At 41.8% G+C, this 14,578-nt stretch overlaps 1 protein-coding gene across 1 annotated transcript in view; it reads left to right on the top strand.

The window, feature by feature from the left end:
- Nucleotides 1-14,578, top strand: part of ESR1 (estrogen receptor 1) — a 493,708-nt gene that overhangs the window by 44,219 nt on the left and 434,911 nt on the right. The gene's annotated exons all lie outside the window — the stretch shown is intronic.

The following is a 14,578-nucleotide window of genomic DNA, read 5'->3' on the forward strand; positions in this document are numbered from 1 at the left end:
CCAAATACAGTCTTTGATGAACTTCATTTATTTTCTTTGTAAATTTATTTTTGACACTCTTCAAAGATGCTTTTTAACAACATCACTTTAAAAACATACACTGGGGCTTCCCTGGTGGCTCAGTGGTTGAGAGTCCACCTGCCGATGCAGGGGACGCAGGTTTGTGCCCCGGTCCGGGAAGATCCCACATGCCGCGGAGCGGCTGGGCCCGTGAGCCATGGCCGCTGAGCCTACGCGTCCGGAGCCTGTGCTCCGCAACGGGAGAGGCCACAGCAGTGAGAGGCCCACATACCGCAAAACAAACAAACAAACAAGCAAACATACACTGTCATAATATTATTTTTCCATTTTGACTTATCATTAATTGTATTTCCAGGTTCATATAAGAGATTAAAAATGGTTCATACTAAATATGGTTAGTCCTGTACTTTCTCCTTATTACACAAAATTACATTCCATTTATCTAAATATGCATTTATATAATATTTCCAAAATATAACTCAAGCATAGATACAAACATCTTTAATACATATAGAAATATTTAAAGTGTTTGAATATAGTCCTTAGGAATTTCTGGTGGAAAGACTATATGGGATAAGAAAAATAAATTCTGTCTATGTATATATGTCCATATGCGCATTAACTATTTGTCATTTGGACAAACTGAGAATCCCTTAATAAAGCCGTTTCCCTTCTTGTTGAAGTGCCAGTTGGTTGTCAGCTTTCCCTCTGTGGCCTTCATTCCAGAGGTGGCAGGCCAGCTTCACATTTTTGTGTTAGATTTTGTTCTTCTGTAATATCCATGTATATTTCATGTTGTCCAATAAAATGCATTAGTGTGATGTGATCTTCTAAATAGAGTTTTAAAATATTTAACATTAACTCTTCTACCAAATCACTTGAGTAATAATTGCTGCTGAGGTTGTTATTCTGATCATTGTGTGAGACATTTGAATGTATGCTTAGAATATCTCAATTAGAAAAAATTTAACTTGATCCATCTACATTTCCAGTTTTACTTTATCTTATAGATGAACAGCAAGTGATTCAAGGTCAAGGGGTTGTGGGCTGAAAGTTTTAAAGAATGTCTATATTATTGATACTGTAACAATTAGGACTTAGAAAATGAAGTCTAATTTTCACTGGGGAAGCATTTCACAGTTACCTTTGACTGGGAAGGCTCTGCCCACTTTACACAGTAGCGATCTTACCCACTTTATTGCACACCCCACTTAGCTTCTTCCCAGCAAGTGGGGTCTGTATGCCTCTCTTTCCGCTCTGCAGCTTCCATGCTGCTATTCCTTCACCTTTGTATAAGAACCATCATTCTTTTGAGGCTCGCGCTAACTAATATATAACTTTCTTCCGGTCCTTACCGCAGTTAATTCACTAACATCCTGTCTATTCTTCCTATGTAAGACTGTTGAAATGGTCCAGAGGTGTCTTCTCCACTCTCATCAAGTACTGCCTTCATCTTAGATGACTTTCATGCCTATAAGGCAAACCCATGCAACATTTTATCTTTAGTTTCTTGTTCTTTCAGCTCTCATACCTTTGCCTCCTTTGGTTTCAGCCACCCAACTCCTAGACTGGAGTTTCTAGTAATCCAATGTAGGCTACCTTGAGCAAAGAGATTTTGGGATGCTCAGTTGAAAGATTCAGGGGTAGACTAACTTCAGCATGGCTAGATCCAGGGATTCAACATTGTTTTCTGGATCCTTTTTGCTTTTATTCATCTTTGTCTCTGCTCGATTTGCTTGTCTTTGTATAGTGGACTCACTTGCTCCTTCTGGAGATGATTTCTCTATGTTGCCAAGAAAGATGGTCATAAGCAATTACAAAGTCTTTACACGTGAGGAACTGAGCTGAGGAAGAGAGATTCTCTGCCTCTAACATTCATGGAAGAAATCTCAGAATAGTTTAATCATCTCTTCTTGGTCACATACCCCTGAGCCAATCACTCTAGCCAGAAGGATGAACTCACTGGCTTGCATCCTATGCCAACCCCTGCAGCGAGGGTGGGATGGGGTGAGGCTCCAGAATAATCTGTTCAACCAGAACCACATGTAGTAACAGAGGGAAAGTTCCCCAAAGAAAGAGAAGCTGGACGGACAGACAACACACATCTATTACACATGGCCAAATTCAGGATCTTCGAATCACCTAGAACTTCTCCACCTCTGAAATCTTAAATTCTCCATAGCCTCTTATTATCGCAGAACTCTATCTCTTACTCCCAAATAACTGTTCTTTGAGATACCTTGGTCCTCATATTTTCTCCCTACTAGACCTGCTCATCTTCACTCCCTCTGGAGCCAGCCGACATATTTCCTCAGTCATTCTCTTCCTAACACCTTAAACTTCTTGTTCCCTTGCCCTTCTGTCCTCAACTTGGAATTAATCCCAACTACCAATGTTTTTGCTGCTTTTCCTGCCCCACTGAAGGGGACTGGAGGAAATCACATGAAAGCACGGCTAACTGGTATGCCAAATCCACGGCCTTTGATTTCACTTGAGCCCTTTGTACTAATTGGTAATCCTTCACCGTTTTCCTGGTTAGATCTCACTGCCATTCTCCAAAATGACTGCTGCAAATATTCTCCATTCCCTCGAGGCTCTTACCTTGTCTTTTCCTTCTTCACTGTCAGCAGATAATCTCATTTTCTATTTCACCCAGAAAATAGAAGCCATTACAGGAAACACCTTTAATATCTGATCCTAACATAGCCTCATACGTGTGCCCGCCCTTTGTTGCCTCCTCTCCTCCTGTCTTGGGTTATTCCCTCTACCTGGCCTCTTGCATCTTAGTTCTATTAGTTGTTTTCTTCTCTCAGCTGTCTTCAACCTTGCCTTCAATAGTGGCTTATTTCCATCAGTCTTTAAATATGCTCAGATCTCTTTCATCTTAAAAAATATCACTCCTTGCACTCCACAACTTAGAGCCTTATTTTTCTCTCTCTTCACAGTAGAACCACTTGAAAGTAGGGTTTGTATTGCTGACTTTCTGGTCTTACCTCCCATTCATGCCATCATCCATGGCAACCTGGCTTCTCTCTCCACTTACCCAGCTCTCACATTTTTGTTAGCAAATCTCTGTTCCTTTTAAAGTGCTCGTCTTACTTGATCTTTCTGTAACATTTGATTCAATTGACCATTTCCTTCTTGAAACATTCTCTTCTATTAACTCCCATACTGTGACATTCAACTCCTTTTTCTCCTGCCTCTCTGGGCGCTTGAGTTAGATTATTTTAAGGTTATCAGACACAAAATTGAAATGAGAGATTTGTGTAAGGATAAGTGTGGGTATAATTGTGGGTGGGGATCTTGACCTCACGGTCAGAACCCAATGATCAGTCACACATCCCATAAACTGGAACAAGTTGTTAGTCCAGGAACTAGAGTGCCAGTCTCAGGGTACCGTGCAGCTGCCATGGCTGGACTCTCTTACCCATCCCATGAATGCTGGTGTCCTTTGATGCCGTGATGATTCAACTTCTCCCTGCCTCTGCTTCTACTGCTTCTGCTGATACCATGGTCAGCTCTCCACTCTTCTCTCTACCTTTAGCATCTGCTTCTGCTTATTCTGGGCTTCCTCTTCTTTATGTTTTCTAGTACTTCCTGGCTTTTCTGTACATCCCATTTCTGCTCCCACTATTAACGGCTCTTGCTCTGTCTCTCTGTGTTTTGCCTCTGGAAGGAGAACTTGGTTGGCTTAATCCATCACTCTTCAGTGCGAGCAACACTTTTACACCATGTCACCTTGCAGGCCAGCAGCGACAAGCCTGTAGGTAGGTTTTCTTTGGATTAGACACCCATTTCTGGTCCATCTACTGTGGTCACAGAAGAGGGGTCTCATGTCTGTCTCTTGGATGTTTTAAGTGTTCCATTGGGGTCTGTCTTAGTCCCTTTTTCCCATACTTCATACACTCTCCAGTGCGTTAGCTGTTGACTTCAGGCAAGTTACTTATCTCCCTGTGCCTCAGGTTCCTCATCTGTAAAATAGACATAAAATATCTACCCGTTATGGGTTGAATTGTGTCCCCCCACCCCCACCAAGACATTAAAGTCGTAACTCTCAGTGCCCTATGAATGTGATCTCATTTGGAAATAGGGTCTTTGCAGGTAGATGATCAAATTAAGATGAGGTGATTAGGGTGGGCCTTAGTCCAGTATGTCAGGTGTCCTTATAAAAAGGGGAAATTTGGACACAGAGAAAGACACGCACACACACACAGGTAAAACACCCTGTGAAGATGAAGGCGGAGACTGGGGGGATGTAGCTAAAGCTGACGATGCCGCACGTTGCCAGCAAAACACCAGAAGCTGGGAGAGAGGCATGGAACAGCTTGTTTCTCACAACCCTCTGAAAGAACCAATCCTGCCAATACCTTGGTTTCACACTTCTGGCCTCCAGAACTGTGAGATGATAAATTTCTGTTGTTGAAGCCACTCAGTTTGTGGAACTTCGTTAATGAAGTCCTAGGAAACTAACACACTCTCTTATAAGGTTGCTGTAAGGATTAAATAATGATAAGCTTTTAGAAAATATCCTGGAACATAGGGAATACTCAGTGCCTGTAAACATTGCTAACCAGTTCCTCCTGTTCTCATGGCTTTAATGATCATCTGTGTGGTAATGATGCCAGCTTTTCTCTCTCTACATAAGACCTTTGTCCTGATCTGTACACCAGTCTATGCAGCAGTATGGTGGGGAGGAGGCACACACAGGGCATGAGCAAACTAGACTGGGGTTCAAATACAGGCTCTCGTGAGGGACTTGGGCTACTTGATTAACCTTTTTGAACACTATGGTGCTTCAGGACTATAACAGAAATAGCAAGAGCATTTTCCTCATACAGTCCTTGTAGCGATTCAGTGAGTTGACGTATACAAGGTGCATAGCTTGGAACATGGGTGTTACAAGAGCTCAGTGAATGTGATTAAATCCTGTCTGTTCCACCACCCGCCTTCTCCCTCATCTATCCATTATATACCATTAACACCACTATACACCATTATACACCATTAACACCACAGTGGGTTACACACCATTATCTCTAACTCACAGTGGGTTACACACCATTATCTCTAACTCACTCAGTCTCTGCTTTAATGTTCCTGGCATGAGGGACTGTCCTCTCCCTTCTCCATTGTAGTCAGAGTGATCACTTAAAAAAATACAAATAGGATCCCATGACTCCTTGCTTTATGCCCATCAACTGTTCTCTCTGCTCTCTGGATAGCGGCCAGCCTTGCTGGCACAGCACACGGGGCTGTCTTCCTCGCCTTCTTCTCTATGGATGCTATACTTCCTACAAAACAATGTTTGCAGTCTCCCCAGTGCTTTCTTCCCTCCAGGGCTTTGCAACTGCTGACCTTTTGGACTGTCTTTCCTTCCCACACTTGACTGATTCCTGCTTATTCTAGGGTCTCTGTTTGGATATTACCCTCACCAAAGAGTTTTCCTTGCTATTCTTATTTTTTTTTAAACATCTTTATTGGAGTATAATTGCTTTACAATGGTGTGTTAGTTTCTGCTTTATAACAAAGTGAATCAGTTATACATATACATATGTTCCCATATCTCTTCCCTCTTGTGTCTCCCTCCCTCCCACCCTCCCTATCCCACCCCTCTAGGCGGTCACAAAGCACTGAGTTGATCTCCCTGTGCTATGTGGCTGCTTCCCACTAGCTATCTCTTTTACATTTGGTAGTGTATATATGTCCATGCCACTCTCTCGCTTTGTCACAGCTTACCCTTCCCCCTCCCCATATCCTCAAGTCCATTCTCTAGTAGGTCTGTGTCTTTATTCCCATCTTACCCCTAGGTTCTTCATGACTTTTTGTTTTCTCTCTTAGATTGCATATATATGTGTTAGCATACGGTATTTCTTTTTCTCTTTCTGACTTACTTCACTCTGTATGACAGACTCTAGGTCCATCCACCTCACAACAAATATCTCAATTTCGTTTCTTTTTATGGCTGAGTAATATTCGATTGTATATATGTGCCACATCTTCTTTATCCATTCATTCGATGATGGACACTTAGGTTGCTTCCATGTCCTGGCTATTGTAAACAGAGCTGCAATGAACATTTTGGTACATGACTCTTTTTGAATTATGGTTTTCTCAGGGTATATGCCCAGTAGTGGGATTGCTGGGTTGTATGGTAGTTCTATTTTTAGTTTTTAAAGGAACCTCCATAGTGTTCTCCATAGTGGCTGTACCAATTTACATTCCCACCAACAGTGCAAGAGTGTTCCCTTTTCTCCACACCCTCTCCAGCATTTATTGTTTCTAGATTTTTTGAATAGACATTTCTCCAAAGAAGATATACAGATTGCCAACAAACACATGAAAGAATGCTCAACATCATTAATCGTTAGAGAAATGCAAATCAAAACTACAATGAGATATCATCTCACAACGGTCAGAATGGCCATCCCTGCTATTCTGAGTCTAGGTTAGGTCACCCACCTATGAGTTTCCATGGTGTCTTGTGCGTAACTCTACCAGCACTTATTTACAACAATCCCTTATGGTTCTATCCCTTTTCATGGGCAAAGAAACACCAAGACTCAGAGAAGTGAAGGTTATAGCCACCTAAGCTGGAACTGAAAGCTGGGCTACTCTTACTTCTAGGTCCACAGTGTTCACTTTCAGCCATGTTGTCTCCTACAGGCTTGTTCACTGTGCATCTAGTGTTTAGCCCATAGTTGATGCTCAATGAGCATTTGTTGAATGTGTGAGTGAATCAGCCAATGGAATGGAGTTTGAATATTGAAGGGGGCTGGCTCTTCCTCTCTTTATGTCCCAAAACATAAACTGTATGATGATTGGATTGGTTCTTACTGCATGATGATTTGTATGAGTAATTTTAAAGTGGGCAGATGACTGTTAATGATAAAAGCTTATAGACTCACAGGCATAGAAAACAAACTCATAGTTACCAAAGGGGAAGGCGGAGGGAGGTATAAATTGGGAATTTGGGATTAACAGATACACATTACTATATATAAAATAAAGAACCAATTGTGTAGCACGAGGAATTCAGAATCTTGTAATAACCTACAGTGAAAAAGAATCTGAAAAAGAATATATATATATATATATATATATATATATATCTGAATCACTTTTCTATACACCTGAAACATTGTACATCAACTATACTTCAATAAAAAAAAAGAGCTTACAGATGTATTGTAATTCTTACCACACTATTTTCATGTACACTCCTTTGTTTTGATCTATACAATGGGGCAGGTATGGTTATTCCTAGGAAATGAGAGGGAGAGAGAAGGAGAGAGAGAGAGAAAGAGGGAGGTTCCCTGAATCCTGGTCCCATGAGTTTTCCTTTTCATAAAATTGCCTTGTGGTTAATTCTTGACCTAGCAGAAAGTAGGGTAGAGGATGGCATAAAAAAATTCTACTCCTCAAAGTGGTAATGGCCCATAAACAAAAGTGGAGCGATCATATCCGCTGTTGATCTGGAAACAGAAGATAGGGGACAAAGCTTACACTCATGCTCTCTGGCTCCAGACTCACAAATTCTATTTGAAAAACATGCTTAGCTGGTTGTATTGCTAAGTGGAGAATAGATTTTATTGTTACAGTCATGCTGAAAGTCACTTATATACTGAAAACATAACCTTTCCTGTATGGACTGGACTGAATGTGTTTACAAGGCACGGAGGAAGCTGCAAGACATGCTGAAACTTCTCTGGCTTCTGAGCAGGTGCTGTGGTTCACTACCTAGGTGCCCCCTTCAGGACTGAAGCACTCATCCTCCAGCTGCCCAGAGCTACCGGCTCCTGAAAACCCACAGCTGAGTCCCTTGCAAGGACTCGCCCTTGGCTGAAGGGATACCTCACCCTGGGTCTCAGACCCTTCCCAGGCATTGAATCCAGTGACTGGTCAATGAGGGACTACAAATACCTGGTCTTCTGCCCTCAATACAGGACCACTCTGAAGGATCACCTCAGATTCAGAATTCCTCCCTCCCCCAATAAGATCAGCTAAGGTCTTTGTTGTGACTGCATCACAGTGCAACTGCTTCCTCTGCCCTTTTCTTCCAGGTTTTGTTCTGAATGTGCAATTCAACAAACTCCCTGCATCCACATTCCCATCTCAGAGTCTTTCCAGGAAGCCTGACTTAAGACAGATTCGTTCATTCTCCCTGCAACTAGTTATGAAAGTACAATGTAGGTGTTTTCCAACATGTGGTTTTTATCAATTAGTCAGTCAACAACTATTGATCACTTGGTGATATAAGACCTGAAAAACACAAAACAACAAAACAAAACTGAAAATATCTATAACTCACAAATTACTTGATTTTTCTGCTCCTTTCCAGAATTCTCTATAGAGACTCATAACTAGATTCCAGTATAATGTTGAATATCAAAAAAATATTTTATTTTTTTTCCATTTCCTGTCAGTTTCAACAGGGTACGGAATAGACGGTATTCCAAGTAGCTTAAGCAAGAAGGGATTTATTACACGGTCTTAAGTGGATTGTAGAATCATGTGAAGGCTGGAGGAACAGACTTGAAGTTGAACTTTCCATAGCAATTTCCAGAGGCCCATTACAGAACTAAACCACCAAGACAGCTGCTGCTACTTCTGCAACCAGGAAGCCAGTGGATCCAGAATCTCATCGATATCACCAAGTTCTGGAAGCCACCGTTTTCAGGTTTTCAGAGTGGCTCGCCTACTGCTGCTAACTCCAGAACCTCACTGCCACTGCTGCCGTCTGGGCCAGGAAATGGATGCCTTGCGTCTTGCCTCTTGGTACCCAGGGATCTTATGACCGTATGGTGGGACCTCTGCTAATGAAGCCCCAGAAGACGCAAAGTGTCTGTGACATGCTTGCTAAGAAAAATAGCTGTGGCAGTAGAGGTGTGACCACTGCCGTCTTCCAAATTGCACCCTTGGGCCTCCGACTGGCCAAACACAAATTATACCCGGAATCTTTTCTCAAAGGATTCTAGGAAACAAGAGTACTTAGCTTCCCAATGTCAGAGGTACAGAAAAGCATACCAGGACAATGTGTTTCAAACTTTAAGACATACTCTACTGTAAAATTCATTTGACTCACACACACCCGCAGTCACATTCACATCTAACTGAAATAAAAGATTCACAAGACAATGTGATGCCCCATGATGGCTTCTATCCTAGTCTATGCTGTGCAATTCTATGCTAATCTAGGCTACTCCACTCCATTAAGAAATGCTGGTCTTGGGACTTCCCTGGTGGTGCAGAGGTTAAGAATCTGTCTGCCAATGCAGGGGACACGGGCTCGAGCCCTGGTCCGGGAAGATCCCACATGCAACTAAGCCCATGCGCCACAGCTACTGAGCCTGTGCTCTAGAGCCCGCGAGCCACGACTACTGAAGCCTGTGTGCCTAGAGCCCGTGCTCCACAACAAGAGAAGCCACCGCAATGAGAAGCCTGTGCACCGCGATGAAGAGTAGCCCCTGCGCATTGCAACTAGAGAAAAGCCCATGCGCAGCAGCGAAGATCCAACACAGCCAAAAATAAATAAATAAATAAATAAATTAAAAAAAAAAAAAAAAAGAAATGCTGGTCTTGACCCACCAAGTTGACTTCGTGACTAATGGATGGCAACTGGCAGTTTGAAAAATACTGCACCACAAGAAGGGGAAATGGATATTGAGTGCCAATCCACAATGTCTACTCTACTCTGTTCCCTCCCCTGTCCCTGAGTTAACAAAAAGGATTTAAGGCTGCTCACAGAAAAGACTTAATAATCTGATACAGTGTACAGTGGATTGAGAATCAGGAGAGCGGGTTCTAGTCCTTGGGACAGCAGTTTCTCCTCTTGAAAATGGGTGCATTGTAATAGCTCTGTGTGCTTAAACACCTGATTGACATTTACCTGGGAAAACAGAGAAAAAGAGTGATTGGTACCTTATAATTTTTAGTAGAGGAGGGATTAAGCTCACAAGGCAGTCTTGATGGCAAATGCAGTTGTGAATCAACTGTTATACTCCTAAAAAATATTAGTTGGCTTTAATTAAGTTCCTGGTTATGCAAGTAGGTGTAAAATCTGATGGTTTATTCTAAGAGTGTGACAGTGCGTATTGAACATGAAGTGTATGAGTAGTTCACCTGCCCCATGTATGGAAGGTGATTGTTAATTTCACTGGCAAGGTTTGTAAAGAATTTAATCCCTTAATGTAGAGCTTTTAGGTCAAAGCTTACATTTGCCAATGATTAAGGCTTTCAATATGGACTTTTTTCTAATGCAGTGTAGGTTTGAAGGTAATTGGTTTGAAAAAAGAAAAGTCTATTGAGAAGACAGAAAAAATAAACATTTAAAAAATGCCTATTCTGTGCCAGTGTGCCAAGGATTTTCATCTACACTAACTCCTATAATCCTCACAACAGTCCTTAAAGGAGGAACTGTGATTCTCATTTTTACAGGTGAGGGGAAAGAGGGTTAAAGTGATTACAAGGGGCTCACCCAAGGTCATTAAACCAGCAAGTAGAAGAATGTGGAATTTGCACTCAGTTCTGGCCGACGTACAGCTCTTGCTTTTCTTACTGTACCAGAATGTCTCTGTTGCTTTCATTATTTGTTCAAGGTGAGTATAAGTGAGAAAATACTCAAAACAGACTTTATTAGGAAGACTGAAATTTTCATGTTTTAGAAAAAGAGACATTCTAATGGGTACTTGAGCTGCCCATTTTATCCAAAAGCTTTCTAAGACACACTTTGCTTTTTATAGGGCAATGATATCTACAAGCAATTTGGAATTGGGAAGATAATTTGCTGGCATTATTTTAGTGTCATATCTTTCATGCTTTCCTTTTGCTTGTGATAATGTTTAAAGCAACTAACTGGAAGAATTTGTAAGTAACCTAAAAGACTTCCCTAGGTACCTCCATCCTGTAAACTTAGTACAACGGCCTGTCATATATGTGGGAGTTTAGTTGCGTCTGGTTGCAGCAGTGTGAGGAATGCTAAGCTGGTAGAACATGGGGAGAACGTCTACAAAGTGTTTATGCCTCTTGAAACGTTGGACTCTTAACTCAGTATTTGTTTTTGAATTTTTCCTCTTTTAGAAGAAATACCTAAAATTAAGTAAAATACTAGATTAAAAACAGCACATTTCAATGTGATTCTTCACCGATGCAATTTAATTTTTATTACCCTCAGTACAGAGGTTGAGCTGACATATAAACCAAGAGGATATATAATATATGACTTTGGGAGACGTGATCCGCATACTTTTGAGAATCACACTGCTCTTTTTTTTTCCCCCCAGCTAAGTCAAGTAGCTTATTTAAAACTTTTCTTTGTTTCTTATAAGTAAGCTAACGTATGGTCTACGTGGCTCTGTTGATAGTCCTTAGAAGGTCCTCCGCAGAGATGATAAAGCCCCTTGGACACTCCTCTCAGCATATGTGATGAGTTGCAAAAAAGTTCTGAAAAGCACTTAATCTTACCACCAATAGTAATCATTTATTTATGCACCAGAGACTGCTTTGTAAGCTTTATCTAATTTAATCTTCTCTTAAACTCTCTGAGGCAGACACTGTTACTAGCCTCACTTTAAAGCTGAAGAAACGGTCTAAAGGAGGTTAAGGGACTAGTGTCAGGTGGCTCCCCTGGGCGCCGGGTGGTCTAACCAGTGTTATTCCTCCTGCGTTCTTCTGCCGCCTCCAAGGAGGAGCCTATTGCCAGGCCCTGGAGGTGGAGGCCTGGCCAGGCTGTGCCCTGTCCTGAAGGAGAGTGGGAACTTTATCTGTGTATGCGGATTAGCCGGTGACTCGGAAGTCTAGGGGAGCGGCCAAGAAAGAAAGGTGTCTGCTCAGCAGAGATCTTTGTGTGGACAGGAGCTCACTCGGACTCACCGGTTAGGGAGTTAGGACGATTGACTTCAACTGAATGTTAAAGGTTATTTTTAAAAGACATGCTACTGCCACCGTCGTGGGGACTCCTGTACCGTTTGCTTAGAAGTCTGATACCATGGGGATTAAGAACGTAGATGTGGCGTTGTGCTCACTGGACTCTCATCTGACCCCTACCTTTTACTGTTTGCTTCCATACTTGGGCATCAGTTCTCTCCTCTGTAAAATGAGGATTCACAATGGTGCCAAATCTTCTACAGTTGCTATGAGTTAAGTTAAATAATAACACAAAATGTTTAGTCCAATGTCTGGTATAGCATAATTGTCTATGTATATATTAATTATTATTATATTAATTAAATTATTATTACTATTAAGCCCTTACTAGGTCCAGTCATCATGTTTTCATATTGAATACCTTTGTTCCTAGATTAAATCACTATCATCAAGGACTGATTTTTTTCCTCCCTCTGGGTGGACTGTTACACGGATGGCCACTAGTGAATCATGCCTCTTGGTGTTGATGCCCTTGTCTAATCCTTCCCCACTCCACAGTGACTCCGGGCTTGGCTCTGTGACTTGCTTTGGACAATGGGACGTCAGTGGGCGTAATATAACTAGAGGTTTGATAAACACTCGCATAGTGGGACTTACCCTCTTGAAACCCAGATGCTATGCAAGAGAGACCAGACTCAGCTAGTCTTCTTGGAGAGAGATTCTAAGACCCCACGGGGAGAGAGGCCCAGCCATCCCAGTGTTCTGGGTGAGCCTAACCTTGAGCCAGTTTTCCAGCTGAGTGCAAACACCTGGGGGAGTCCAGTCATGAACAGAACCCACAGAATCCTGAGATTAATAAATTAGTATTGTTTTGGGCCATTGACTTTTTGGGGTTGGTTTGCGATGCGGCAATAGAAGATTGGAGCATCCTCTGTCATGTCTGCATAATACTGCGGAACATCACCTCTTATGAAACCTATAGTAATAAAAATGCAGCACGAATACTAAAATCCCAATGGCAATTGGACAGCTGTGGAGAAAGAGAAGAGTTTTCAAAGAGCTCAGAGTAGCACATCTATATTGTGGGCTTATGTCCTGTTGCCAAGAAGTCCATCAGAAGGCACCTAAGGGAGTTGCCAGGACTCAGGTCTGATGGGAAAGCCATCACTGTGGCCTTGGGCCTGTGGAAACACGAAAAAACCCCACAGACACTCCAACTGCCTCACCGCAATAATTGCTACTCACATTTCCATTCGCCATCAAAACCAGTGTTTACAACAGAAAAATAAGACAATTTATATTTTCAGAAATAAATGTTTTATTTGGAAAATGTCAATGCCAGTTGCACCCTAATGGTGTTTTTCCAAAACATGTGGTTAGTAAGAAGAGTAGGGTAAGGACTCAGGTTATTTTGGAGAGCTCTAAGAACTTGACCAAATAATATTGAATGTTATTGTATTTGAAGGGATGAGAGCCTGTTTGCACTGTGGCTGCTGAGTAGATGTGACATGTGACTTACTCTTTCTACATGGGCCAACCGAAGTACATATACCAAACACTGCTGTGTCTCAGTGACTCAGCTTCCCTTGCTGAATCCCTTTTTTTCATTGCATTTAGATGAAATGACTTGAGTGATTTGCACATTGGAGAAGATTATAAATCTTCTGGGGAAAATACATTTAATCCATGACTAGGATGGAATAGATAAAACAATCAATTTTGAATGAACATAAAAAAAAAGAATTTAATTAATTAATTAATTAATTAATTTATTTTTGGCTATGTTGGGTCTTCATTTCTGTGCGAGGGCTTTCTCTAGTTGTGGCAAGCGGGGGCCACTCTTCATCGCAGTGCGCGGGCCTCTCACTATCGCGGCCTCTCTTGTTGCAGAACACAGGCTCCAGACGCGCAGGCCCAGTAGTTGTGGCTCACGGGCCTAGCTGCTTCACGGCATGTGGGATCTTCCCAGACCAGGGCTTGAACCTGTGTCCCCTGCATTAGCAGGCAGATTCTCAACCACTGCGCCACCAGGGAAGCCCAAGAATTTATTTTTAAGAGCCATTTTAGGTTCACAGCAAAACTAAGTGAAAGGTACAGAGGTTTCCCACATAACCTCTTCTCCCCACATGCACAACCTCACCACTATGACAATCCTATCCTTAAGAGGTACATTTGTTACAATCAATGAACCTACATTTATACCATTATCACCCAAGGTCCATAGCTTTACAACTCCTGGTGTTGTACATTCTATGGGTTTTGACAAGTGTATAATGACATGTATCCATCAGTATAGTATCGTACAGAGTAGTTTCACTGACCTAAAAGTCCTCTGTGGTCTCTGCCTATTCAACACCCTCCTCCCTCTCCTCAACCCCTGAAAACCGCTGATCTTTGTTACTGTCTCCATAGTTTTGCACTTTCTAGAATGTCATAGAGCTGGAATCATACAGTATATAGTCTTTTCAGATTGGCTTCTTCCACTTGGTAACATGCATTTAAGTTTCCTCCATGTATTTTGCTGCCTTGACAGCTCATTTCTTTTTAGTGCTGAATAATATTCCATTGTCTGGATGTACCACAGTGTATTTATTGATTCACCTACTTGTAGGACATTTTGGTTGCTTCCAAGTTTTGGCAGTTATGCTACAAACATCTGTGTCTGTGTGGACATACATTTTCAACTCATGTGGGT

This window comes from Monodon monoceros, unplaced genomic scaffold, assembly GCF_005190385.1.
Source record: "Monodon monoceros isolate NGI ecotype Baffin Bay Population unplaced genomic scaffold, NGI_Narwhal_1 Super_Scaffold_15, whole genome shotgun sequence".
NCBI lineage: Eukaryota > Metazoa > Chordata > Mammalia > Artiodactyla > Monodontidae > Monodon > Monodon monoceros.